The sequence below is a fragment of the Schistocerca gregaria genome, chromosome 6 (assembly GCF_023897955.1).
Source record: "Schistocerca gregaria isolate iqSchGreg1 chromosome 6, iqSchGreg1.2, whole genome shotgun sequence".
In the NCBI taxonomy this organism is placed as follows: domain Eukaryota; kingdom Metazoa; phylum Arthropoda; class Insecta; order Orthoptera; family Acrididae; genus Schistocerca; species Schistocerca gregaria.
This window is the reverse complement of record NC_064925.1, coordinates 484,545,627-484,572,548: the sequence shown is the minus strand read 5'-3', so window position 1 is coordinate 484,572,548 and position 26,922 is coordinate 484,545,627.

Below are 26,922 nucleotides of genomic sequence, written 5' to 3'. Positions count from 1 at the left end.
TCACTGAAATTTTGTGAGAAAATACTGCCGCAACGAAAAAAAGCCTTTGTGATAATAATATCTACCTCAAATCTTCTATCAGATCCATGACCGTCTCTCCCCAATTTCTCGATCATACGAAATGTGCTTCACTTCTTTGATCTTTCTCAATGTAGTAATCGTATGTGGTAAGGATCGCGCACCGCACAGCAGTACCCCAAAAGAGGACACACAAGGGTAGTGCAGGCAGTCTCTTAAATAGGTCTGTTGTAAGACCGTAGCCAAAGGTAGGGTCCAGAAGCACCAGATGACCTCCATCAGGTAAATGAAATTACAAAAGACCTACAAACAACCCTGTCGGTGGATCATCTGCAACTGAGCATTTTCAACAGGATGAAAATACTGCTAAAGTTGCAAGGGTCTTTTATTTGGAACACGACCGGTTTCGAGCTCTTATGCTCCCATAAGGCAAAATCGCTCCCAACGTGGTCACCTGTACGGTACTCAGTTGTGACAACTAGTTCCGATATGAATCGATAGGGAAGGGTTAGTGGAAAACGGATAGGGTACTTGATGACAGCACTCTCTATAGTTCGTTTCCGAAAGATTCTTTTCAGCGGCTTATTTCAATTCGTCGGACACAATTGAGCTTTCCATCCCTCCTTCCCTTCCCTCTCCCCCCCCCCCCCCCCCAAAAAAAATCTATGTTCGCTCTTGCAGTACTGTAATAAGTGAAGCCACGAGTTCTATGGGCAAAGAAATCCTAAAATACGCATTTATTCATGCGCTATCAAAAAATGGTGCAAATGGCTCTGAGCACTATGGGACTTAACATCTGAGGTATTCAGTCCCCTAGAACGTAAAACTACTTAAACCTAACTAACCTAAGGACATCACACACATCCATGCCCGAGGCAGGATTCGAATCTGCCACCGTAGCCGTCACGCGGTTCCGGACTGAAGCGTCTAGAGCCGCTCGGCCACCGCGGCCAGCCATCCGCTATCAAATGACTTAACACGCCCAGTACAGGAGAAATCTGCTATGTCATAATTCAATCTTTTGTTGTGATGCATTTTATCTCCACCGACTTGGGGTAGCTCTGTATACGAGAGGCGTGGTAGTTTGAATACATTCGCATGAACCTTGTAAACAGTTTTCTGTGGTTTCCCATTTTCAGCTTAGGCAACTACCAAGGTAGGAGCCTTACTAGAGGCCCCAGATAATTGGTTCTGAGTACCTTTCTCTCCAGAAAGATTCCAGTCCCGTTGCAGACGCAGCCACACTGTTTAAATGAAAAGAGCTGCGTCGAAGGTGAGCCGTGCATCTCTTTGGAGACTCCTGGCACTGAGAACCATATGATAAATAAATAATTATTCAAATTATCCTCAGTTAGGCTCATGCATTTGTCTACCGGGACATTCATTAATGTTGAAAATTATCTTTGTTACAGTGCAGGAAGTGAGAGATGCATAGGGCAGACTGGGGCTAGTTGTTACACGGGGCAAGCTGTTGGTTGATAGAAAGAAAAAAAAATTAACCGTTATAGCAGTATCCTCGTTTCCCCACCAGATGGTAGCACTGAGAGACCCCCTCCCCCCACCCTTTCCATATCGGCCATCATTTGGTAATAAGGTCTTCTGACATAAAACGTGTTTTTCTTGTGCTGGAGTAATTTCTTTTACGTATGAAGGAATGCACTGTGTTGCAACAGTTGAGCGTCCTACATTCAGGTACGTAGCAATATGCGTAAAACTTCGAAATAAAAGTTTTAAATTAATGTTTTCTACAATAAGACAAAATGGCGTAGTATGGGGTAAGTTGTTACAAAGAGGCAGGGGCCGGTTGTTACACTGTAAAGAAGACCGATACAGGTCCTACGCCCAAGGAAACATATGGTGAAGCAGTAAATGAAGCGCCGAGCGGCTCATCTTCACTGATAAAAGCGGACCAAAAGGGCAAAATAAGTTGTATGGCATTGCAGAGGTTTTGTAAGCGTATGGAAGCAAAAAAGGGAGGTAGCCAGCTTATTTGGCGTCGCCCATTGGGGGCGTTGTACATTACTACTCTAATACAAAGAGAAAATACATCAATGGATTTAAAATAAACTTATGTCCTCGATCATAAGAGATGCGCTCAGAAATTCATATATGGGGCTGTTAAATTTGTTTTCTTGTCTATTTACTTTCAGAATCGGAAGAGATGTGTATGCCAATCATTGGCTATAATCGATGTCGGCAGGTTTTTTTCGACGAACAGGAAGCAGAGCTTGAAGAATACATTCTGAAAGCTACTACGCTCTACTACGGACTTTCCACCAACGAAGTGAGAACTCAAGCGTATCAATATGCCGTGAACAACAACGTTAAATTTTCCGTTTGTTGGCGTGACGCAAAACTAGCTTTCTCTGGCTGGTTTGCAGGTTTCTCGAAAATAAAATTAAAAGGGAAATGCGAAACGCTTTCTATCAGAACACCAGATCCTAGAAGCGTAAGCAAAGCTACAAATTTCAACAGGCACAATGTAGGTAGAATTTATACCAACCTTATTGAAGTTTATGGTCGATAAGAATTTCGGTGTCAAGACGTATGTAATATGGACGAGACTCCCCTCAACACGATACAAACGCCTGCCGAAATTGTAGCAAGGAAGGGTGGCAAAGAATTTGGCGGTGTAACTTCTGTGGAAAGAGGAACTCTAGTTTGTGATTCCCTTACTCTAGTTACTGTCGTTCTGGGTTAATTCCTTTGGAAACTCAACCCTGGTTTTCTTTGTGTTTCCAAGAAAGAGTTTCAGGCATTATTTCCTCTGAAACGGGCCAGAAGAAAGCGACCGGTTCTCCTTCTTCCTGGACAGTCACCAATCGGACCTTGATATTCCAGTGTTTGACATAGCCAAAGAAAACGGCGTTTTCCTGCTCTCCTTTCCACTACACCCGTCTGATACATTGAAACCTTTAGATTGAGCAGTGTTTGGCCCATTGAAAAAATATATTAATTCTGCATCAAACTCATGGATGAAAAACAACACTGGAAACACTGTAACAATATCTGACAGTACGTTTACAGTGAAGTAATCTTCACTTTCCGCTGCTACGCCATAGAACGTAAAGGCTGGATTTTAAGTGACCGTAATATGGCCATTTAAGAGAGCCAGTTTTACGGACGACGACTTTTGTCCTCTGCTTTGACGGACTGACCGTAATAAGAAGAAGAAACTCCGCTTTCTGTGTCTCTTATGAACACAGTTGGGGAAAGCGTTCCCAGCAAAGCAACAAGTGTTGAATCGAGCTCAATGCAATACAACTGCTCAGTTGGTAGTGTAAAATCCATACACACATATGTGCAGCTTGAAGCACTGGGATCTTTCCAAATGGCTGTTGTCCACAAGAATGAGAACGAATAAACAAGTGAATGCTGTCCTTACCGATTCGCCAGTGAAATCAGCATTGGCAGCTTAGGCAAGTAAGCAAAGAAAAAAATCCTGCAAGACGATGAGGTGTTGTAGGATAAAAATCAGAACAAGAAATCTAAGACAGGAAGGCGAAAATGTCAGATCGACGAATCATCTGATGGGGAAGACAACTGCTTATGCATTGAATCTATGGAGACCTGGTTCAAATGGCTCTGAGCACTATGACACTTAACTACTGAGGTCATCAGTTCCCTAGAACTTAGATCTACTTAAACATAACTAACCTAAGGACATCACACACATCCATGCCCGAGGCAGGATTCGAAACTGCTACCGTACCGGTCTCGCGGTTCCAGACTGAAGCGCCTAGAACCACTCGGCCACTCTTGTCGGCGTATGGAGACTTACTCTAGATCAAAACCACATAGATAGAGTGCATAAAGTGTCAAAGACGGTAACATGACAGGTGCGCCATGTCTGACAGTTCTTTTATCTGTGAAAACCGCAAGTCCGATAATGGAAAAATGGTTCAAATGGCTCTGAGCACTATGGGACTTAACATCTGTGGTCATCAGTCCCCTAGAACTTAGAACTACTTAAACCTACCTAACCTAAGGAGACCACACACATCCATGCCCGAGGCATGATTCGAACCTGCGACCGTAGCGGTCACGCGGTTCCAGACTGAAGCGCCTAGAACCGCACGGCCACACCGGCCAGCCTCCGATAATGGAACTGACTCTTCTTTATTAGAGTAAGAATGACTTTATAAACATTCTTTATGTCAATATCAGTACTACATTCAAATTTTATGCTGTGTTACAACCTTTTTTTTCTCTTGGATGAAATGAAATCAAATTTCGTGTAACGAAGGCCCCTTTCGGGTAGACCGGTCACCTGCTACAAGTCTTTTTCGTTGACGATACTTCGGTGACTTGCTTATGGTGAGGACAACACAACACACAGTCCCAGAGCGGAGAAAATCTCCGACCCATCCGCGAATTGAACCCGGACCCCTCGCACAGCATTCTGCCGCGCTGACCACTCAGCTATGGAGGCGGAATTGGATTAAAATTACTCATTAAATAAATCTGTCTACTGGAAGCAAGAAGATATTTCTTTTTTTTATTATTGTGTAACTAGTAACTCGTATAGTGCAACAATATTCTCCATACTGGGTTAAGTCGTTACAACAAGCAACTTAGCAAAAAAAATTAATACAGTGCTTAATAAAGTGAACTCACATCTGAGACGAAAAGAATTTCTGCAGATTAAATGATGAGCTATGGTTAGGCTCTTGTCCTATAGGCATATGTGTTTTGTGTCGTGGTGTATGAGCTTTCAAAAAAAGGCTAATACCTAACCCCGATCTCCCCTGCTTGAACGAGGAAATTTGAGAAAATGTAAGGATAGAAAATTCCGGTTCCTTTGCATTCTTGCCACCAAAAGTTTTTGCTATAGCTTCTGTGTCGAACAGAGGCGTCTTTTCTCCAAAAGCCCTGTCAGTTATAATCACAGTGTCCTAAACAATTAGCGATTGTCGCTTCGTGATCACTTCCTCAGATAAAATCTATACTTAAAGAAGAAGAGTGTGAAATTATCTTGGAGGATGTAGGAAGATTGGAGCAAGATTACTTCTTAGTGGTGCTAAAAACACGGCACTTCTAAGTAAGTAGATTATATCTCTGCTTGATGAAAACTCCAAGATCATTGTAGGTAAATTATATCTCCGGTTGGGAAGACTTCAAGGTCATTGTTGAATAAATCATTTATCGTTCTTTATAGAAATTGTAAGAAAAATTTAAAAACATGAGTCCTTTTAACCCTGTGGCGCATAGCGTTCACTACAGTGGACAGCTGTTCATGGTAGCTTCTTTGGCATTTTCAAACAGTCCTGAGGCTGCAAATACACGAAGTTCAAATGTTCAAATATGTGTGAAACCTTATGGGACTAAACTGCTAAGCTCATCAGTCCCTAAGTGTACACATTACTTAACCTAAATTATCCTAAGGACAAACACACACACCCATGCTGGAGGGAGGACTCGAACCTCCGCTTGGACCAGCCGCACAGTCCGTGACTGCACACACAGTTCACTGCAGTGGACACTCCCTACTGGTGTTGTGTCTTGCATGCATTTGCAGCCTAGTGACTGACTGAAACCGACAGAGAATTGACCATTAAAAATCGTCCACTGCAGTAAAATCCATGCGCCACGGGGTTAAGGACCTCTTTAAAATATCCGATCCCTCCTTTGACAAAATCCGGACTACGTCATTGTCTGTTGCATATTCTAAGTGTTCAGCCAATAAAACCATCTTTGGTTCGCCTTTCCTATAACATTTTTGTTTGTTCCTTCCAATTTTAGTTGTTTGTATTTATTATTCCTAGGTGTATAGTTGTATTTATGGCCTTCAGATTTGATTTTTTTATCGAATAACCGAAGTTAACGGGCTCCTTTTAGCACTCATGTGGATTACCTCACGCGTTTCATTATTTATGGTCAACTGCCAATTTTTGCACCATACAGATAGCCTCTCTAAGTCGTTTTGCAATTGGTGTTGACCTTTTGATGACTTTACTAGACGATAAACGAAGGCATCATCTCGAAACAACCTAAGACGGCTGCTCAGATGGTCTCCTAAATTGTTTGTATAGATAAGGAAGAGCAAATGGCCTATAACACTACTTTCAGGAAAGGCCAGATATTACTTCCGTTTTACTCCATGATTTTCCATACATTACTACGAACTGGTCTTCTGGACCACGAAAGAAGGTGGGTGGTAAGATATCACCGTTTTTCACAAATCTGGTATGGCACGTTCGAAATAAATAAATAAATACACGTCATTACGAAATTAGAGAGGGTTTACAGAACTTTCGGACCAGACTGAAGTTCATAAAGAAATTTGTTATTGAAGTCTATCTGCACTTGAAATAATTGCTGAACTTCATCAGATACGTTCTACCAGAGCACGGAGCTCACTAGATTAGTTTAGATTAGATTAGATTATTTTTTCGTACCATAGATCCGTACTGAGGAGATCCTCGTGGATGTGGAACATGTCATTTTTTAAGGTGAAATAACAATACTAATAGTATGAATATATACAATACATCATTTGTTTGTATCAAAAAATTCGTCAATGGAGTAGAAGGAGTTGGCCACTAGTAAGTCTTTCAGGCTCCTTTCAAGCTGATCTTTATTTGTAACTAAACTTTTTATGTTTGCTGGCAAAGTATTGAAGATGAGTGTTCCTGAGTAGTGGACCTCATTTTGAACTAAAGTAAGTTCCTGGTATTTTATGTATGAACTGAGCTGTTTGTTGGAAAAAGAGATATATTATTTAACACAAATTTCATTAAGGAGTAAATACACCGAGAGGCAGTAGTTAGTATACCATGTTCTTTGAAGAGGTTTGTACAAGACGTCCGTGAATTTACTCCAAAATAATACTTATTACACGCTTTTGGATTCTGAAACCTTTTGTTTTACTTTAAGAGTTACCCCAAAATATTATACCATATGACATTATGGAATGAAAGTAGGCAAAGTATCCAAGCTCTTTCATTTTTATGTCGCCTATGTCTGCTAGCACTCGATTTCCAAATACAGATTTGTTAAGGCGTTTCTGCAATTCTGTGGTGTGCTCCTCCCAACTGAATTTATTACCAAGTTGTAATCCCAGGAATTTAAGACTGTCAACCTCTTCTATCTGCACTTCTTCATACTTTATGCATATGCTGGGTGGAAACCTCTTACAGGTTCTGAATTGCATATAGTGAGTCTTTTAGAAGTTTAATGTCAGTGAGTTGGCTTTAAACCATTTATTAATATCCATGAAAATATCATTAGCAGATCTTTCTAGAACTACAGTCGACGTACTATTTATTGCATTACTTGTGTCATCTGCAAACAAGACGAACTCAGCTTTTGGCAGTGTAACTGATGATCATTAATGTACACAAGAAAAAGAAATGGCCCTAAGATGGAGCCTTGTGGGACACCACATGTAGTTTCTTCCAATTCTGATGATGACTGATGACTTAGTTTACTAGTCCCTTGCACTGACACCCTTTGTTTCCTGTTAGCGAGATGTGACTTGAACCATTTTGCAGCACTGCCCATGGCACAATAGAATTCTAATTTATTTAAAAGGATGTTGTGGTTCACACAACCAAATGCCTTTGACAAATCACAGAAAATACCTGCTGCTTGTAATTTGTTACTGAATGAATTAAGTACATTTTCACTGTAGGTGTAAATAGCTTTCTCGATATCAGAACCCTTCAGAGATCCAAACTTTGTTCTTGATAATATGTTATTTGTGGTCAGATGTTTGAGAAGCTGCCTGTACATAATTTTTTCTAAAGTTTTTGAGAATGCTGGCAAAAGTGAAATCCGTCTGTAGTTTGATGGTATCTCTTTATCCCCTTTCTTGAATAGAGGCTTAACATCTGCATATTTTAGTCAGTCAGGAAATGTCCCAGTTATAATTGATTGGTTACAGAAGTAACTTAGAATTGTACTAAGCTCACAAGAACATGCCTTAATTAACTTTGTTGATATTTCATTGTAACCAGTAGAATGCTTTGTTTTTAATGATTTAATTATGGAAGTTATTTCTTTTGCTGAAGTGAGTGACATATTCATGTACCTAAAGCTATTTGTAAAGGCTAGTTTCAGATATTCAAGGGCATTATTTACTGATCCTGACAATCCCATTCTATCGGTAACGGATATAAAGTACTTGTTAAATAGATTTGCCACACTATGACCTTGGTTTACAACGAAGAAACAAACAGCAGTTGAATGAAGAAGAGGAAGGCAGCGAGCAGAAAGGCACGGACGAAAAAGCGAGTTGCTCAAAGTCATGGCGCCTCGGCCCCTGTGGCTTTGAGAGCCAGATAGCCACTGGGATTTTCCGCTGCGCGCTGACAGCTGTTCCACCCCCAGCCACCCCCAACCCACCCCGTCCGCACGCCTCTACGCCGGCTGGCAACTCTTCATTAGCGGCGCCGCTCCAGGCCCTTCCCCTCGTCGGCCGGGCGCCACGTCGATTAGCACCGGACGTGGCCTCGCACGAAGCTAAGCGCAAAGAGCACGTTTGTCCACGACACGCGCCGACCGGACGACAGATTACAAAAAAGCGTCGCACAAAGCATACTTTTCCGGAGCGGGAAAAATGCGCCCACCGCGCGATGGTTGCGCAAACTGCTGACTCGGCTGCGTCCAGCGTGCGGGCTTTGACATCTGGGGCACATATGCATCCGCCCGCCCGTCCTGTCGCATTTCCTGGACGACGGGTGGCTCAGTTACGTTAGAGCGCGACTGAGTAGCTGCCCAGCAAAGGTCCTATCACAGTCGCCAGATCCGATGAGGCTGCGGTTGGACGCACCGCTCGGCTTTCAGTGTAACATAAACTGCACACAGAAAGAACCTTTACCACTATTACTCAATTAGCGGCACATAAAGAACCTACGCCCGCACGTGTCAGATATATGTTAATTTTTGTATTAAACAAAAAGTAAAAAGTGTTACATTTAGGTACCAAGATGTGGCTGACGTACTACAGTGTACTCAGCTCCGATGATACTGTTATTGGAGTATATGAAATTTATCGCGTTTGCGAATATAGGCTCCCATTAAATGTGTAACGGAATGACGACAATGAAAATCTGTGCCGGATCGGGCCTCGAAATTGAATTATCCGCATGTCACCTTACCATTAATCTATACGAGTACGAATCACGGCCAGACGAAAATTTCCGTATGTCGTCAACCATGATTCCACAGCCTGCACGAGTAAGTTCATTGTGTACATTTCTGTGCGTGTGTGTGTGTGTGTTTGAGGTTTACGGGCGCTAAACAGCGTGGTCATCAGCGCCCAAACGCATAGAAACAGGAACACATGCGGTGAAGGGACGAAGACGGACACCGAACAAGGAGAACGGCTAAAAGACACAGGCCTGACGCAGTTCCAAATGCTCACATACAGAGGCAAAACAAGAGGAGAGGAAACACACTAAAAAAGGAAAGGAAACACAAGGAAAAGAGAAGAGATACCGAAGGGAAACAAGGAGGTAATCGTGACTTGCGGACCTCTTACCTAAAACCTGGGTGAGCCAGTCACCCAGCAGCACATTAAAACCCTCTCCCTAAAATCTGAGGCAACAGATTGGACAGGACACAAAACCGTAAGACCTTAACCACTGTCGCTGCGTCGTCTTGCAAAATAGAGGGCAAATCCGGTGGCAAAGAAACCACAGCCCTCTGGTCAGAGAATAAAACACAGTCAGTGTACATTTCTGTACAGGATATTTCAATCGAAATTCGCTTGCCCGGTGACGGCGGATAAAAACGTATAGCAATGCCTGTGTTCGGAATTACGATACAATGTTCCTTTTGACATGCATGTCTCACTGTGTAGCGTGCTCGGGTAGTCTAATGGTAAACGGGAAATCCGGGTTCGAGTCTCGATCCAGCACAAATTTCCTTCCTCGTCATTCCATTACACAGCTAACTGTTGTGCATATTTGTAGCTGCGAATATACTTCATGTATTTCGTAGTGCTTGTACTCGCCTTAGTACCTGTTCGGACATCTCTGCACGTCCGAATAAATCTTGCACCATTTGAAAGAAAAACCCCCCTCGGTTACTGTATTTAAACGAATTAACCGGGTTTCAACACTCCTAGGAGTGTGTTCCTCGCAATTTAAATCAAAGAATGATCTACATACTACACATGGTCACAGAATTAAGACTAAAAACGTATGATAGAGTATAAGTACGGAATTATCGTACTTATATATCATTTATAAAATAATAAATATGCCAGAAGGGCATTAGTCATAAAGATATTTTAGATGAAGAAAACTGTGATGGCGAGCCACTAAGGGCTGCTCGTTTCTTGCGTGGTGCAGGTTGGAAAACGGACTGACGTGTCCGCGTTAACAAATGCGGCCAGGTGAACACGGCACTGCAACGAGCGTGCCATCTAGTAGCCGTAGATACAATTAGGCTACTTCACATTGAAATATAGGCAGAAAGGATCATAAATAAACAGTATTTGGTATATAAAGGAAAGCAGCATACAACATAACATTTTGTTTACATCAAAGATTATAACAGTAAGATAAAACAAGAAAACATCTTTACGAAAATGTAGATAGGACTGAAAGACAACTTGTGGAAAGCAATATTGACTTGACATGCAGCCAAGAAACATTTCAAAATTGAATAAACGTTAGACTACCTTATAGGAAAAAGAACAATTCGGCAACCTGCACAAGGAGACCCGAAGTCAGATATCGAGTACCGGCTTTATACCGTTGAAAACATTTTTTGTTACGTAGTTGTAGCTATTAGTTGAGGATGAGGCTATCCTTTCGAGCAAAATGCTAGAAAATTTCTAATTCTTCTAGAATATCTAGAAGATTCGGTGTGCAAAATGTTGCTACTGCAGATGGCTTTAGGTGAATGGCCCGTAAGTAGAAGATGGTCGGCAAAAGACGAATTTTGGGGGCTAGTGCCATTTTTCCTTAGCAAGTGTTCTTTATAACTGGTAGTGAAGGCACGTCCTGTTTGTCCTGTATATCAAGAGGAGCGAGTATCCCGACAATTTCCTTGACTTGACGCTTACTATAGAAACAAATAAAATTTCTTTCAATATTTTTCGTAAAGTAGCATATACTGACCAGATCGTTCCTGTATCTCCCACTCATGTATAATGACATAAAAAGCCTTTTTTCATTCTGCTGTTCAACGAGCCATTCCATCCCACTTTCGAAAGAAAACGTCAACGACGAAATCAATTTACTTAAAACAATAGCAGTTTACAACGAATATAAACCTAACATAGTAGATCACGTTCTTAAACAGAAAACTGCTAAATGACTTGCTACGCTAGGCACCTCTGTTATTGAGTCTAGCTCAAATAAGAAATATGTATATTTCTCTATTCCTTTCGTGGGGCCTATCAGTTATCACATCCAGCGCATTCTTCGAAAGAAATACGATTGAGACGTTGCTTTTTCTACTAATAACAATTTGAAAAAAAACTTCATTCATAATTTACATTCTATGTGTTCCCCTTTAGATAATTCTGGTGTCTACAAAATTATCTGCGGTACTTGCTCCTCTTACTATATAGGGCAAACAGAACGTGCCTTCACTACCAGATGTAAAGAAAACTTGCTGAGGAAAAATGGCACTATCCCCCAGAATTCGTCTTTTGCCGACCATGTTCTAATTACAGGTCATTCACCTAAAGCCATCTGCGACAGCAACATTTTGCACCCCGAAAAGAAAGGGCGTAGACTAGGTATTCTAGAAGAATTAGAGATTTTCAAGCATTTTGCTCGAAAGGATAGTCTCATCCTTAATGAACAGCTACAGCTACGTAACGAAAAATTTTTTCAACGGTATAAAGCCGTTACTCGATATCTGACTTGGGGTCTCCTCGTGCAGGTTGCCGAAATGTTCTTTTCCTTCTAAGGTAGTCCTAAGTTTTTTTCAATTTTCAAATGTTTCTTGGCCGCATGTCACGTCAATATTGCTTTCCACAAGTTGTCATTCAGTCCTATCTACATTTTCGTAATGATGTTTTCATGTTTTATCTTACTGTTTTATGACAAATGCCCTTTTGGCATATTTATTATTTTATAAATGACATATAAGTACGATAATTCCGTACTTATACTCTACCATACGTTTTTAATCGTAATTCTGTGACCATGTTATTGTGTATAGACCATTCTTTGATTTATTTCTGAGGAAGACAATCCTAGCAGAGTTGAAACCCGGTTAATTCGTTTAAATATAGTGACCGAGAACTGTTTTTCTTTCAGTTGTAACTGTTCACCGCCTGTGAACGTGCAGCCATGTACAAAATTTTTGAAATATTGCATCGTAATTCTGAACAACACAGACAATGTAATATCGTATTACGTGGAAAGATTATGAATTAAGCCATGCTTAGAGCAAAAGAACCTCATTATTGCACTTCAACAAAATTAAATGGAGAGTAGTTCATTCAACAAATAATTTTAATAACTTATCTTGGCAACTTTGTCTATGGGAGACTTCTTCTGCCGACATCGTCTTAATAATGGTCCGGATTTTGATTTCAAAACGGCACATCGTCTTTTTGGTTTGAAAATTACTCGTGCACGTTCAGCATGTACGCTGGGTTCCTTTTCAAATTTTTGTAACAATCACAATCGAAGAAATGTACATCTTGCTTTACAAGTATGTATTGATAACAGGATACTGATACATCGTTATGACTTCACAGAACAGACTTGTAAAACTTTTGTACCGTTTGGAATTAGCCGAGCGGTCTGGGGCGGTGGAGGCATGGATTGTGCGGCTGGTTCCGGTGGAGGTTCGAGTCCTCCCTGGGGCATGACTGTGTGTGTTTGTTCTTAGGATAATTTACGTTAAGTAGTGTGTAAGCTTAGGGACTGATGACCTTAGGAGTTAAGTCCAATAAGATTTCACACACAAACACACATAAAACTTTTGTCTTATAAACGTAATTGTTCTCTTCACATGACGTCATCTCAAGATCAAAGACATATTTACGTTACACATAAATTTCAAACTATATGGTCGTGGTGAAAAGTAATGCTCTGAATTGTTTATGTCAAAACTCTTCACGTGGTTTAAATAAAACAAATGTTATCAACATCTTTATTCTCCACCTCTACACATTTATTCCCCAACGTAATCGCCCAGGCGACGATCACATTTCATTCGACATTGCAGTTTGATGATTGTGTCACTGTGCAATGTTTCACTTCGTTGACGGAGCCACAACCTCATCTCTGTTCGCACCGCTTCATGACTATCGAGGTGAAGTGACATTTAAGTAGTAGAAACAAATGAAAATCGTATCCAACCAAGTCGATGCGGAGTAGGACATGAGCGCCACAGCCAAAATATTTTGAAAATCAATTTAAATTTTTTGAGACCTAGTTGAGAAAAATTTATGCCGTCGAACGAGTATACGTAAACATAACTAATCAGACGTACTAAAAGTTCTTGTGCAGTAAGAACTAATGGTTTGCAGGATTTACTGTGTACATCAAATCCAGTTACATTATTCAGTAAATTGACAATATTCCAAGTTTTATGTAATTGTGTCTGTATTATTACGAGTGATGAAGAACCGGTGGTAGATAAGCATGAATGTGCCGGATTTTGCTGTAAATTTGAAGGAATGGAGGACAGAAGAGGCAAGAATCTAACGCCACGCGACAACCACTTCCAGCCCGGTGTTGGCATAATAATCAAACTGCAGTTAGTGCACGAGTCAAGAGGAGTTAATGAAAGGAGTTCAAGGCAGTTCACCAATACTGTCTGTTTAAAAAACGGCGAAGGAATGGTAGTAGGTAAATAGTTGTTACAAAATGTATTCCAGTTTGCACAGTTTTACTACTACACCTACTTTACTGGAATTTGTCAATTAGTTTTTGAACTGATTAAATATGCCACATAGCCTATTATCTTGTATACATATCATTTTTCCTTGATTATTCTCAACAAAATGGTTTACAATAAATTAACAATTTATCCGTCATGGCTGCACTTGTGTTACTCAGTAAAAAAAATTACGCAAAGTGAATTTTTGGAGAGGGATTGTTGTAAAGTGACAGGATTCCAGCGCTCTCCATGTTTTACAGGTATAGGACTGTACTTTAAACTACTAAATACATCGTTTTTCTGGCGGATTATATTCACTTTCTTAATCTGTTTTTAATAATCAAACTGATACAGTATTTAAAAACGTAGAGGTCTGCATCTGTTAATTTTACACTCGGTAATCGCAAAATATGTTATAATCCAGATTTAAAATGCCAAGCTTCAGGATTTTTAAGGGCCATTGAAATATATGGCCTGAGGCATTCATTTGCTCCATAAAGTGGTTTTAAGTCATGGGTTCTTCAACATGTTTCAAGGAAACCTCCAGTTTGGACCACCTTGTGATCTGTTCCTTATCTACTGAGTCGTTCCCATAAAAAGTATAATGCTGTTGACGCCTGTGGCGTGGAGGGTAACCGATGACACTGAACCCAAGACGTCATATTACCGCAGATGTCGCATTGTTGGTGTGTGGTCTGTATTCTTATGGTGGAGGGCGTTCCTTGTGTGGGCGAACTCTTCGAATTCGAAACTCGATTACAGCACGCTGTTTTTCACGCACCGACATAAGGTCACACATCGACATTTAATATGCTACGAATCGGAGCCCTCTAGCGGCAGAGGTCTGCAAATGAAGCATAAATTGTGCTTGTCCATTACGGATATTGTTGAACCGTGACTGTATGTTGAATGTAAATAAGGTATACAAGACTACAACCAGTCTCTTTTTTGATAATTATGTTTTATTCCACCTTCTGAAGATGAACCTGAAAAGGTTCGAAAACCGGTTCATGGAATAAAACATAATTATTCAAAAAAGTAACTGGTTGCAGTTTTGTACTACTTATTTACATGAAGAATAAATGTATAGAATGTTAATAGCGCCTGTTTTACTTAAAAAGCTTTAGGAGATTTCACATAAATAATTCTGAGGTAATACTTCTCAGTGCGCCCTTGTAGTTATAATGATTTAAAAATATAAATTTTGACGCGATTCTGTACAATAAAAAACAGAAATTTATGTTATAACGTGGAATTAAAATGTGTTGACTGTTACCTATTCATTTTTATGCGTTTCTGTATTAGACATCGGTACTGATCGATTCGGTTCAGGCCAGAGATGTACAACTTAGGACTGTTGCAGCACTTAGGTACACTTCTCAGTAAGCACGATCAGAGTTACACTTAGTAATGATGGGGCTACTGCCGACATTGTACTAAGGTACTGATCTTTTAGTAACTGCGATCTGAGCTGGACTTTGTAATAGTGGTACTGTAGCCAAGACTGTACATAGGTACTGATTTATTAGTAAAAATGAGGTGAAGACAGTTGTTAACCAGCTGTGATCGGTGATCAGGAAATCGTAATTTTTTAAACGTTAAAAAATATTTTAAAAAATTATTATTTTTTCTTTTTCGTGTGATGTATGGATAGTCGTTAACCTTTACCCTGAGGTAAAAAGTGGTCTATACCTGCTGATAATATTTCGTGCATTGTATTTATTGTTAGCGGCATTGCACATGCTAGGCGTGAGATTATGAAACGGTGGAACTGTGATCCCAGTTGAGCAGCTTGGAAACACCAGCTAACTTCCTCCCTGTCCTGACCGAACCTGAGGCATCGAATTGACTTATAATTACAAGCGAGGTTGGACCTTATCTACGCACCAACTGGGGCCTGGGTGTAATGATACGGAAGGCGATAGAAGAACTCTACTATTGTAAACAGGTTTAATTTGAAAATAAGATGACAATATCGTCAATAATGAAGGTCAAGCAAAGTAAAAAGGCTTTGAAACAGGTGGCAAACATGCCTGAATACAAGGTAGGGATTAAAGGTCTCGCCAAGAACAATCGGTCAGTCAAGAAAATCTGCACACAATAATTGATAGAAAATACAAAGGGACGAAATAAAACTTGGAGAGAGACGGAATCATGATGGCAAACGACAGTAGCGCGGAGGTGCCAGAAGTCTGGCTGCGATTGTTAACGCGAATGGCCATCTCAAATTCAGATGGTCATATTGTAGCAATTAATGGAAAACAAAACCATGTATTCATTCTCCAAATAACTGGTAGAGCACAATCAACCTCGTGGTGTCTTTTACACTCGAATCAACATTGCATGTAGGCGGCAGGGACCAAGCGGTCTGAAGACTGACTGAACTACAGTGGAAACCGTATACGAATGAGGCGCAACCCTTGTTGCGAGGTCGTTCAACAGCTCGAGTTCCCGTCCAAACGGCCCATGCGTGGAAGGCGCCAATTTTCATAGCCAGCCTAACTGAGTTCATTTGCACAGTTTTTGGGGACGCTATAAAGTTAGGTTGGCTGGTACTGCCTTCCTCTAACTGGCATATCTGTTTCTCTGGCGCCTTTTGTTGTACCTATGCGAGAATAACCGTTAATTCGTAGGCATAGGGAATTCACTTACAGAGGAAAACTGCAGTTTGACAAAAATTGCCGACTCTGAATTACTAACAGTCACAACCGATACAAAAACTGCTATAACGTGTCATCATTACTCTCTATTTGGTACGCCGTCGCAGTCCATATAAAATCAATAGCAAATGTGCAAAACGTAAGTGCAGGAGTGATCTTTGCAAGATCTGTGGCTGCCAAATAACTCAGCTCGACGAAACTTGGACCATACGTAGAAACTGCTACAGCATACTACCGAACCTGCTTTTATGCAGCTCTCCATGCTGCTCTGTCCTGAGCAAGTTTCTTCATCTCCCAGTACCTACTGCAACCTACATCCTTCTGAATGTGCTTAGTGTATTCATCTCTTGGTCTTGGCTCTACGATTTTTACCCTCCACGCTGCCCTCCAATGCTAAACTCTTGAACCCTTGATGCCTCATAACATATCCTACAAATCGATCTCGCGTTCTAGTCAAGTTGGGTCACGAGCTCCTCTTCTCTCCAGTGCTACTCAATTCCTCTTCATTAGTTATGTGGTCTACCCACCTAATCTTCAGTATTTTTCTTTAGCACCACATTTCGAAAGCTTCTATTCTCTTCTTGTCGAAACTATTTATCGTCCACGTTTCACTTCCATACATGGCTACGCTCCATCCAAATACTTTCAGAAACGACTTCCTAACACTTAAATTTGCACTTGATGTAAACAAAATTCTCTTCTTGAGAAACGTTTTCCTTAACATTGCCAGTCTACATTTTATATCAACCCTATTTCGACCATCATCACTTATTTTGCTCCCCATATAGCTAAATTCCTTTACATTTTTAAGTGTCTAATTTCCTAATATAATTCCCTCAGCATCATCCGCGTTAACTCGACTACATTCCATTATCCTCGTTTTGTTTTTGTTGATGTTCGTCTTATATCCTGCTTTCAAGACACTATCCATGCCGTTCAGCTGCTCTTCCAAGTCCTTTGCTGTCTCTGTCAGAATTACAATGTCATCAGCGAACCTCAAAGTTTTATTTCTTCTCCATGGATTTTAATACCTACTCCAAATTTTTCTTTTGTTTCCTTCACTGCTTGCTCAATATACAGATTGAATAACATCGGGGATAGGCTACAACCCTGTCTCACTCCCTTCCCAACGACTGCTTCGCTTTCATGCCCCTCGATTCTTATAACTGCCATCTGGTTTCGGTACAAATTGTAAATAGCGTTTCGCTCCCTGTATTTTACCCCTGCCATCTTCAGAACTGGAAAGAGAGTATTCCAGTCAACATTGTCAAAAGCTTTCTCTAAGTTTACAAATGCTAGAAACGTAGGTTTGCCCTTCCTTCATCTAGCTTCTAAGATGAGTCGTAGGGTCAGTATTGCCACACCTGTTCCATCATTCCTACGGAATCCAACTGATCTTCCCCGAGGTCGGCTTCTACTAGTTTTTCCATACTTCTGTAAAGAATTCGCTTTAGTATTTTGCAGCTGTGACTTATTAAACTGAATTTTCGGTAATTTTCACATCTGTCAGCACCTGCTTTCCTTGGGATTGGAATGATTATATTCTTCTTGAAGTCTGAGGGTATTTCGCTTGTTTCAAACATCTTGGTCACCAGATGGTAGAGGTTTGTGAGAATTGGCTCTCCCAAGGCCGTCTGTAGTTCTAATGGAATGTTGTCTACTCCCGGGGCCTCGTTTCGACTCAGATCTTTCAGTGTTCTGTCAAACTCTTCACACAGTATCGTATCTCCCATTTGATATTCATCTACATCCTCTTCCATTTCCATAATATCGTGCTCAAGTACATCGCCCTTGTATAGACCTTCTATATACTCCTTCCACCTTTCTGCTTTCCATTCTTTGCTTAGAACTGGGTATCCATTTGAGCTCTTCATGTTCATGCAAGTGGTCCTCTTATCGCCACAGGTCTCTTTAATTTTCCTGTAGGCATTATCTATCTTACCCCTAGTGATATACGTCTCTACATCCTTTCATTTGTCCTCTAGCCATCCCTGATTAGCCATTTTGCACTTCCTGCCGATCTCATTTTTGACATACCAGTGTTTAAATGCACCACAAGATTGGTGCATCATACGCTCTAGTGATATAACAGCGCAGCTTTACGCAAAATTAACATTTAGATACGTGGTTTTTATCTTTCACAGAACAGAAAATGTTGATACTAATTTACAAGAGAATAACCATGAAAGCCGTTACGGAAATGATGGAAATCCTTAAGATGCCGCTCCTCCTTACAAGTCAAATGTGAAAACTGTATTTGCTTTTTTCAGTATATAAATACATGTATACTCTCGCAAAATTTGAACGACCCGTACGGCTGAGCGCGTTTGCACACCGCTCCCAGGATTAGGGGAGACGTGGAAGCCCATATCGAGAATCACGGAGATCCCAGTATCGAATCTTCGCGAGAAGTAACGACGAAGCCAAGTGTGTCTGTGAGCCTGCATACGGTTCTTACGAGGTTTCCGACATCCGACTACCTAAATATCGAGTTAGTATCCTCAGATACACTGTTGGACAATATACAGAAAAAGATAGCAAATTTTCATATAATGACTTCAACTCGAGAGGGTTTTAACAATTTTCAAAACGAAACTGTCTCCAAATGCGGCAGAAAACCGAAAGAGATTCTGGTCATGTGTAAAGTATTCCAGCAGTAAGATACATTCGATTGCGCGATAATAATGGTGATTCACTGACGACCGTCCCGTTAAAGCAGAATTACTAAATACGGTTTCTCTAAATTCCTTTACCAAATAAAACCTAGTAAATATTCCAGAATTCGAATGTAGAACAACTGCCAACAATATGCGATTGTAGTCTTTCTCGGCGTATTCCACTTATGAAGATGACCGGTACGAAACTCATTGAAACGTTGCGATAAGACGACGCCACCACTCGGATGATAACCAGAGAAGAATTCATAACTGCCGACAAGAGTAACTTAGATGTAGATATCCTCGGTGTCGCAAAGCAGTTCAAATCAATACTGGCTGGGCCTCCGCTCCAGACCGTGCATCAGTCAGGTTACTATCAGATCATGCTGATGCAGTAGCTCCCTACTTAGCAATCATATAGAATCGCTCTCACCTCGAAATAACTGTACCTAAACACTAGAAGGTAGCAAAGTAACATCATTACCCAAGAAAGAAACAGAATTAATATCCACTCAATTACAGACCCATATCACTAACGTCGATTTCCAGTAGGATTTTGGAACACATCATGTGTTCAAACATTATCAGTTACCTCCAAGAAAACGATTTATTGACAAATAGCACGTGTTCAGAAAATATCGTTCTTGTGAAACGCAACTGGCTCTCTATTGTCACGAAGTAATAAGTGCTACTGTCAGATTGAGTCCATATTTTAGAGTTCCAGAAGGTTCTGGACACCGTTCCTCATAAGCGACTCAAAATCACATTGCATGCCTCTGGTGTGTCACCTCATCAACTCGATTCTTAAGTCCCTGTCAGGTAGGTCAGTTCGTACTAATTGACAAAGAAACATCGAGTAAAAGTAATGTCTGGCGTTCACCAACAAAGTGTTACAGGCTCTTTGCTGTTCCTGATCTATTTAAACGGTTCAAGAGACGAACTGAGTAGCCCACTTACATTGTTTGCAGATGATGCTGTCATATAGTCATACAAAGACATCATGCGGTGAAAATAATCTGCAAAACGATTTAGACAAAATATCTGTATTGTGCCAAAAGTGCGAGACGACTCTAAATAATGACCAATGTGAATTCTTCCACGTGTGTGCTAAGGGAATTGCGCTAAATTTCGGTTAAAGGACAAAACGCACAAATACAAAGACTGTAAATTCAACTAAATACCTAAATACCACAGTTACGAATAACTTAAATTTTAATCATCACATAGATAATATTGTGGGGGAAGCAAACGAAAGACTGCGATCTATTGGCAGAAGACTTATAAAATACGAGAGGTCTACTAAAGAGATTGCATACACTTCGCTTGTCCGCCCTATTTTGGAGTAATGTTGTGCGGTGCGGGATCGGCATCAGACAGGTCTGGTGGGGAACATCGGGAAAGTTGAAAGAAGGGCCGTACGTTCTTTATTATCGCGAAAGAGGTGAGAGAATGCCACGGGTATGATACGCAATAAGGTGGCAATCACTAAAACAAGGACGTTTTTCATTGTGGTAGGATCGTGTCACGAAGTTTCAATCACCAACTTACACATGAGAGTGTGAAACATTTTGTTGGCTTCCACCTACATAAGGAGAAATGATCATCGTTATAAAATAAGAGAAAAGACAGCTCGCAGAGAAAAGTTCAAATGTTAGTTTGTGAGTGGAACGGCAGAGAGATAGCTGGAAGGTGGATCGACGAGCCCTGTGCCAGGTACTTAATCGTGAATTACAGAATAACAGAATAATTGAGAAGACGTCTATATAGAACATTACACGCAGACCGTTGGTCTGTTCGGTTTCACTAATTCCTTCCAGGTGTGTCTGTGTTTGTGTGTGTGTGGAGGGGGGGGGGGGGGGAGAGGGGAATAAAAGGTGGTGCAGGAAGGCCACCCACTTAACAATGCCGAACCCGACAATAATAATCTCGGCCCGGTGTTAGTAAGGGATAGAAGCAAAATAAAAAACAGACCAAAGAATCTCGCAAATTTGGTGTAACGCGATTTTATGAATAAGTTTTCTTATGTTGCCTATGAGGTAAACGGACCTAATATTTCACAAGTGCGTTTAGACTTTTGCAATTTACAATAAAATGAATATAAGTTTTAATTGTTGCTTTTAACACGAGAGACCGAGTAGACGACAGAAAATAAATTTTGAATGGAGATCAGATTTTTTTCCTGTTTTGTAAACAGCTTAGCCTGGCTTTGTTGGTATTCATAGCAAAGGAAATACATACATTATCGTACCGCAAAAGTCGTACCTATGTTAGAGGAAAGGAGTTTTCCTTGGCTGTGCACTGTATGCCGATGCGGCACGTAAATGATGAACCGCCTGGTGGTAGGAAGAAATACCATGGACCGAAATATGGAGACGCTGAAAGGAAATCTGGCCAACACAAACTAACTGCTTTTACAGAAAGAAGAAACTCTAGGGCCCCAAGGCCCCATGAGCTTCTGTAGTGTTGGATTTATATTATGCAATAGAGAAGTAAGTGTCACAAGTCATAAGTACATAATGTATGGTGTAAATCTAAGTAAGAAAAAGTTTTGTTACTGTATGAGAGGTCACAAATTTCTGGTCAAATACCTGAGTGGAGTGAAGACAATACCCCTCAGAAATTATACAAAGGAATTCTGTCCGAATTTTCGTAGCCAAATGTGGAATGGGATGTGGAAATATTTTGTATCATATTCAACAGCATGAGGTGTAGTCTGAAAAGAAAGATTTAATTCCATGAAATTAAAAAGTAATTAAAAAAGCCCAATTCCAGATTTTAAGAAAAAATTTTGTTACAATGTTCGTAACCAAACGAAAAATGGGAAGTGCAAAAATTGTGTGTCAAACTGTCTAACGTGAGGCCTAGTTTTGCGTCGGAAAATAAAGATTTAATTCCATGAAATTAAAAAGTAATTAAAAAAGCCCAATTCCAGATTTTAAGAAAAAATTTTGTTACAATGTTCGTAACCAAACGAAAAATGGGAAGTGTAAAAGTTGTGTGTCAAACTGTATAAGGTGAGGCCTAGTTTTGCGAGGGAAGATTTAATTGCTGGAAAGTAGATAGAAGAATAAAAAAGTTTCATTAGTGACTGAGTGACTCGCGGAAATAACTTTGTCCAGATTGTCGTAGCCAAACGAAAAGGGGGAAACAGAAAATGGGCTACCAAATTGAATACCGTGATGTCCAGTTAAACAAATAAAAATATTTAATTATTTCAATGTAATCGAGATAATGAAGAAACCTTAATTAGTGGTTTGAGGAAAAATTTAAGATTTCACGTACAGCTGCCTCTAGCTATGTAAATGAAGTGTCAAAAAATATATAATCGTAGCGTAAATTTAAACTTCCCTCGTTTCTCTCCATTTATACATTGTTTCTAAAAGCAGAATACATGTCTATATTTGTATTCATCATATTTCATGCTTTCCGAACTAAACTTGAAAAACAAACTTTCAAAGGGTTTGCGAAGTGATTTGTCTAGAAGTAAGGAACTCCCTGACGAATGAAGTGTACAGCTAATGAGGTGGCGATTGAGTTTAAAGTTCAACGTTTAACTGAGAATTTTTGAATTTTTAAAAAGTACTCGAGAATATATGTCTAGTACAATTTCAGTGATTGGTTTCCTTACGTCCCTAAAGTATGAGCATCTCAGTTGCCCTGTATAATTTCGGACACCACTGAAAAGCGCATTTTGTTTCTTACTTTTAGATAACCATTTCACAAGTCATTTGGCTTTATTTCCATTTTTTTTTAAATTCCTTTAACTTTTGTCTATAAGTTAAACTGAAAGATAAGTCTAATATCCTAGATACATGATTTTTATTTGTGTGATAAGGACAAGAATTAATTGTTGTGTAGATCAATGCAGAGAAAATCCTACAGCAGTTCATCGACAAATTTAATCAGTTTATTAATGATCATTATAAGTGACAGTGCTGTCATGAACATTAATTACTTAAGTTTACAAATGATACGTTGATACAAGTCCCTCGACGAGAATCGAAACATTATACGATTCCTAAGACAATCTACGAAGCAATCTTGGTCCCACGTTTGATATGTGTTGTGGATGTACATGCATTTGAGTCAAGCGTACACACTACCAGCTCATTACCAAGTGATACATCACGTGCAACATGAAAAGGCGAATGAAAGTCTTAGACATATGAAGAGTTGTGGGATAAGACTGTACATCCGTAAAGAAAAGCTGTGTAGAAGGCGCTGATGGGACAGCGTCTGGTGTACTTAGCAAGTAAACGTGACTGTAGATATCGGTGTTAGAGGCCCACTGTAAGAAGAATGTACAGCCGAAATGAAAGGCTCAAAAACTTAGATAGCTATCTTTGGAAAATAATTCGCTTTCTCACAAAACGTTGTTGAGTATATTTAGACAGCCAGTATCCGAGAAAGATTGTTCTGCTGCCTACTGTCAAACATTTCTCTAAGTCTATAAAAGCTTTAAAAGTAGGTTAGCCTTTCTTTAACCTATCTTCTACGGAAAGTCGTAGCGACATTCGGGTGTTCCGACGGTTCACTGCACCCCAAATTGATCTCCCTGGAAGTTGGCTTTACATGCTTCTCCAGTCTTCTGCAAACCGCTCGAGCCAGTAGTTTGCAAGCATGACTTATTAAACTGAAAATTCGGTAAAATTCAGACGTCAGCATCCGCTTTTTTTGGAACTGAATTTATTAGGTTCTTCTCGAAATATGAAGATATTTCTCCCGTTTCATGCATCTCGCACACCAGCTGCAGTAGTTCTCCTGAAATGGCTCTCCCAAGGATTTCAGTAGCTCTGAGGGAATATCGTATTGTACAGGAGCTTTGCTTCTACCTACGTCTTGTTAAGTAATGCGCTATAAGGTCTCATGGTTTCAGTCACGTTTCAAATACATCGTGTCTCTCGTTAGGGATGTATGTACGAGAATACTCTGGTCCTTGTGTAAGTAAGGCTGTTTAGGTTTTTTTATTGGTAACGCTGCCGCCACGTAGCGCTCTGTATAAAAATCACTGGCTTTGCCGTGTGCAGTCTGTGGTTGGTTTGCATTGTTGTCTGCCATTGTAGTGTTGGGCAGCGGCAGCTGGATGCTAACAGCGCGTAGCGTTGCGCAGTTGGAGGTGAGCCGCCAGCAGTGGTGAACGTGGGGAGAGAGATGGCGGAGTTTTGAAATTTGTAAGAATTGGTGTCATGAACTGATATATATATATATATATATATATATATATATATATATATATATATATATATATATATATATATATATATACACACATTGTTTTTTCTCTATTAAAATCTTTCGTTTGCTAACTGTGCCTATCAGTAGTTAGTGACTTCCGTAGTGTGAGTCTTTTAGTTAGCTGGCAGTAGTGGCGCCCGCTGTATTGCAGTAGTTCGAGTAACGAAGATTTTTGTGAGGTAAGTGATTTGTGAAACATATAGGTTAATGTTAGTCAGGCCCATTCTCTTGTAGGGATTATTGAAAGTCAGATTGCGTTGCGCTAAAAACTATTGTGTGTCAGTTTAAGCACAGTCTTGTATAATTTTTCAAAGGGGACGTTTCACAGAGACAGAGATAATTCTGCGAACTTTGCATTCCACTGTCGTCCATTCGTATGTTCTGACGCAGTTTGAACGAAACATGCCTGCCGAATAGGTGTTGGTCACTGATTTTCCCTGTAAGCCCCTATTGGTTTGCCAGTTGTTAGATGCTGTCAATGACAAGCGACGGAAATTCCGGAACTCCTACTTCGTCGATTTCTGATTGCATTCAATGGTTGCTGTACCTGTAGGGTGAAGATAATAGAATGGGTGTACGTAAACGACATCAGTGTAATTTTAAATTATTAACAAAATGGGATCTGTGCAGCTGGCGTACTCATCCGGGATTAACAGAGGTGAAACCATTTTGTGGTACAAAATTACTCAGTTCTGTATCGCAGCGACATCCATGGCGGCATAGAGAAGATAAAGTCACAATTTGGGAATGAATTTGGAGAAAAATGGTACAATCAATCAAATCGAAAGCAAAAAACCAAAACTTTAAATTTCTACATGGAATAAAAGTGGCACCTTTGCATTAACGCATATATGTTAAGCATATATGCACCCTGAATCATACAGCTATCCGTACTCGAAAATAATGCGAGACAAACAGTTTCCGTGGCAGGCTGCCTGTTATTGACAGTTTAACTTGTTCTAACTGCCTTTCCTCAACCTGGGTGTCCTTGTATCAACGGAGGTTGGGGGTTAGAAAGTAGTACACATATGTTATGACTACGATCCTAAACAAACTAGAAAGATACTCAAGGGAGGCGTAAGGAGCATCACAAGAAATATGTTACCAGTCTCTCAATCATCAGACTGAAGACGTAGTTTTATATCGGTATAGAATGCACAGACTACAGAAATGCATACATCTGCTAGCTGGAAATAAGTTTCGTCGGAGAAGGCAGATTACAGCAGTTCTTCACAAACTTTTATTAATGTTTTGTCCAAACGTATGGTACGTTTATACCCCCAAAAAACTTGTTCGGAAGTGTGGACAAGTCTCCAGTCCATGTTATTGTCCGTAATTATTAGAAATACTCTGCTACAATACTCGGCTACATGTCGCTACGCACACTTATCTAACCAAGTTTAACAACTACAAAATGAAACTGAACTCCTCAGCGTTATATGAAGTGTGTAATTCTGAAGTGAATATGTTGTTGTAAACTAAGCACAAATATGTGTCACAGGTGGAGGTACATGGCTGCCCTATCTAAGGCACTACATGAGGTTTCAAGTAGATTAGATCATCTTGGGATAAGTTGTAGTGTCCGATTCCAGTCGTCGGCTGTGAGCAATGAAGTCATACCTAAGGCAAAGACGTTACTTGAAATCAATCAATGAAAGAAAGCAAACGTAGCATACAAGCACATTCACACAGTTATTTACTTAGTCATGAATTAGATCGAAACGAACTAAAGATAGCGGAAAAAACTAAGAACAAGAATTAAAATCAAATTTTCGTTTGTGTTAAGAATTATTCTCGTAATTTATGCAACTAGAAAAGCACTGAGAACAATTAAATTGCATTAAAGTAAAGCACATGGTGAAGTCATACTGTTACAAAAAGCGTTAAATTTATATTAATTATTGAAGCTAATGGGAAAGACGCAGGAAAGTTGTTTTTTTTAGTGGAAACTGGAATATATCAGGGAAACGGGAAAATGAAACGAATCACAACAAAAACGAAAGAGTAGCACAAACCGTGGAGTAACCGAAACCGTAATTTGTAAAAGAAAAGCCAGTATATGACAAACGAATATCTACATAAAACAAAGAATATTGGCATCAATAATTAGATCGGTAAATTCCATATACAGTTTTCCAATTCACACGTAAATTATTTTTGCAGTTTTATGTAGTCAGACGTAATAGAATTTCTACATTGTTAATTGTGCTCTAAGACTACAGCGGTGTATAACAGAAACTGCACTAGGTAACAGAACTGACCGTCTTTATAGATCAATTCTAGTTACCGATTCCAATATTAGTAACTTTTTGCAGTAGCTTATGGGGCAATAACAAATGCAGAAATCATATTAGCCCACATTTATTACACACACGTGTTGAAAATACGTTATAATTAATGAATCATCGATTGACTGGAATCGATAATTACAACTGCCCTACATAGGAGGTCAGTTCTCCTTGCCGATTCCAGGTTTTCAAAGGTTCATAATTTTGGACGTTTTTTCAGTAAATTGGTGGACTATGTTTTTGTAGGATTTCTTATTGATCGCA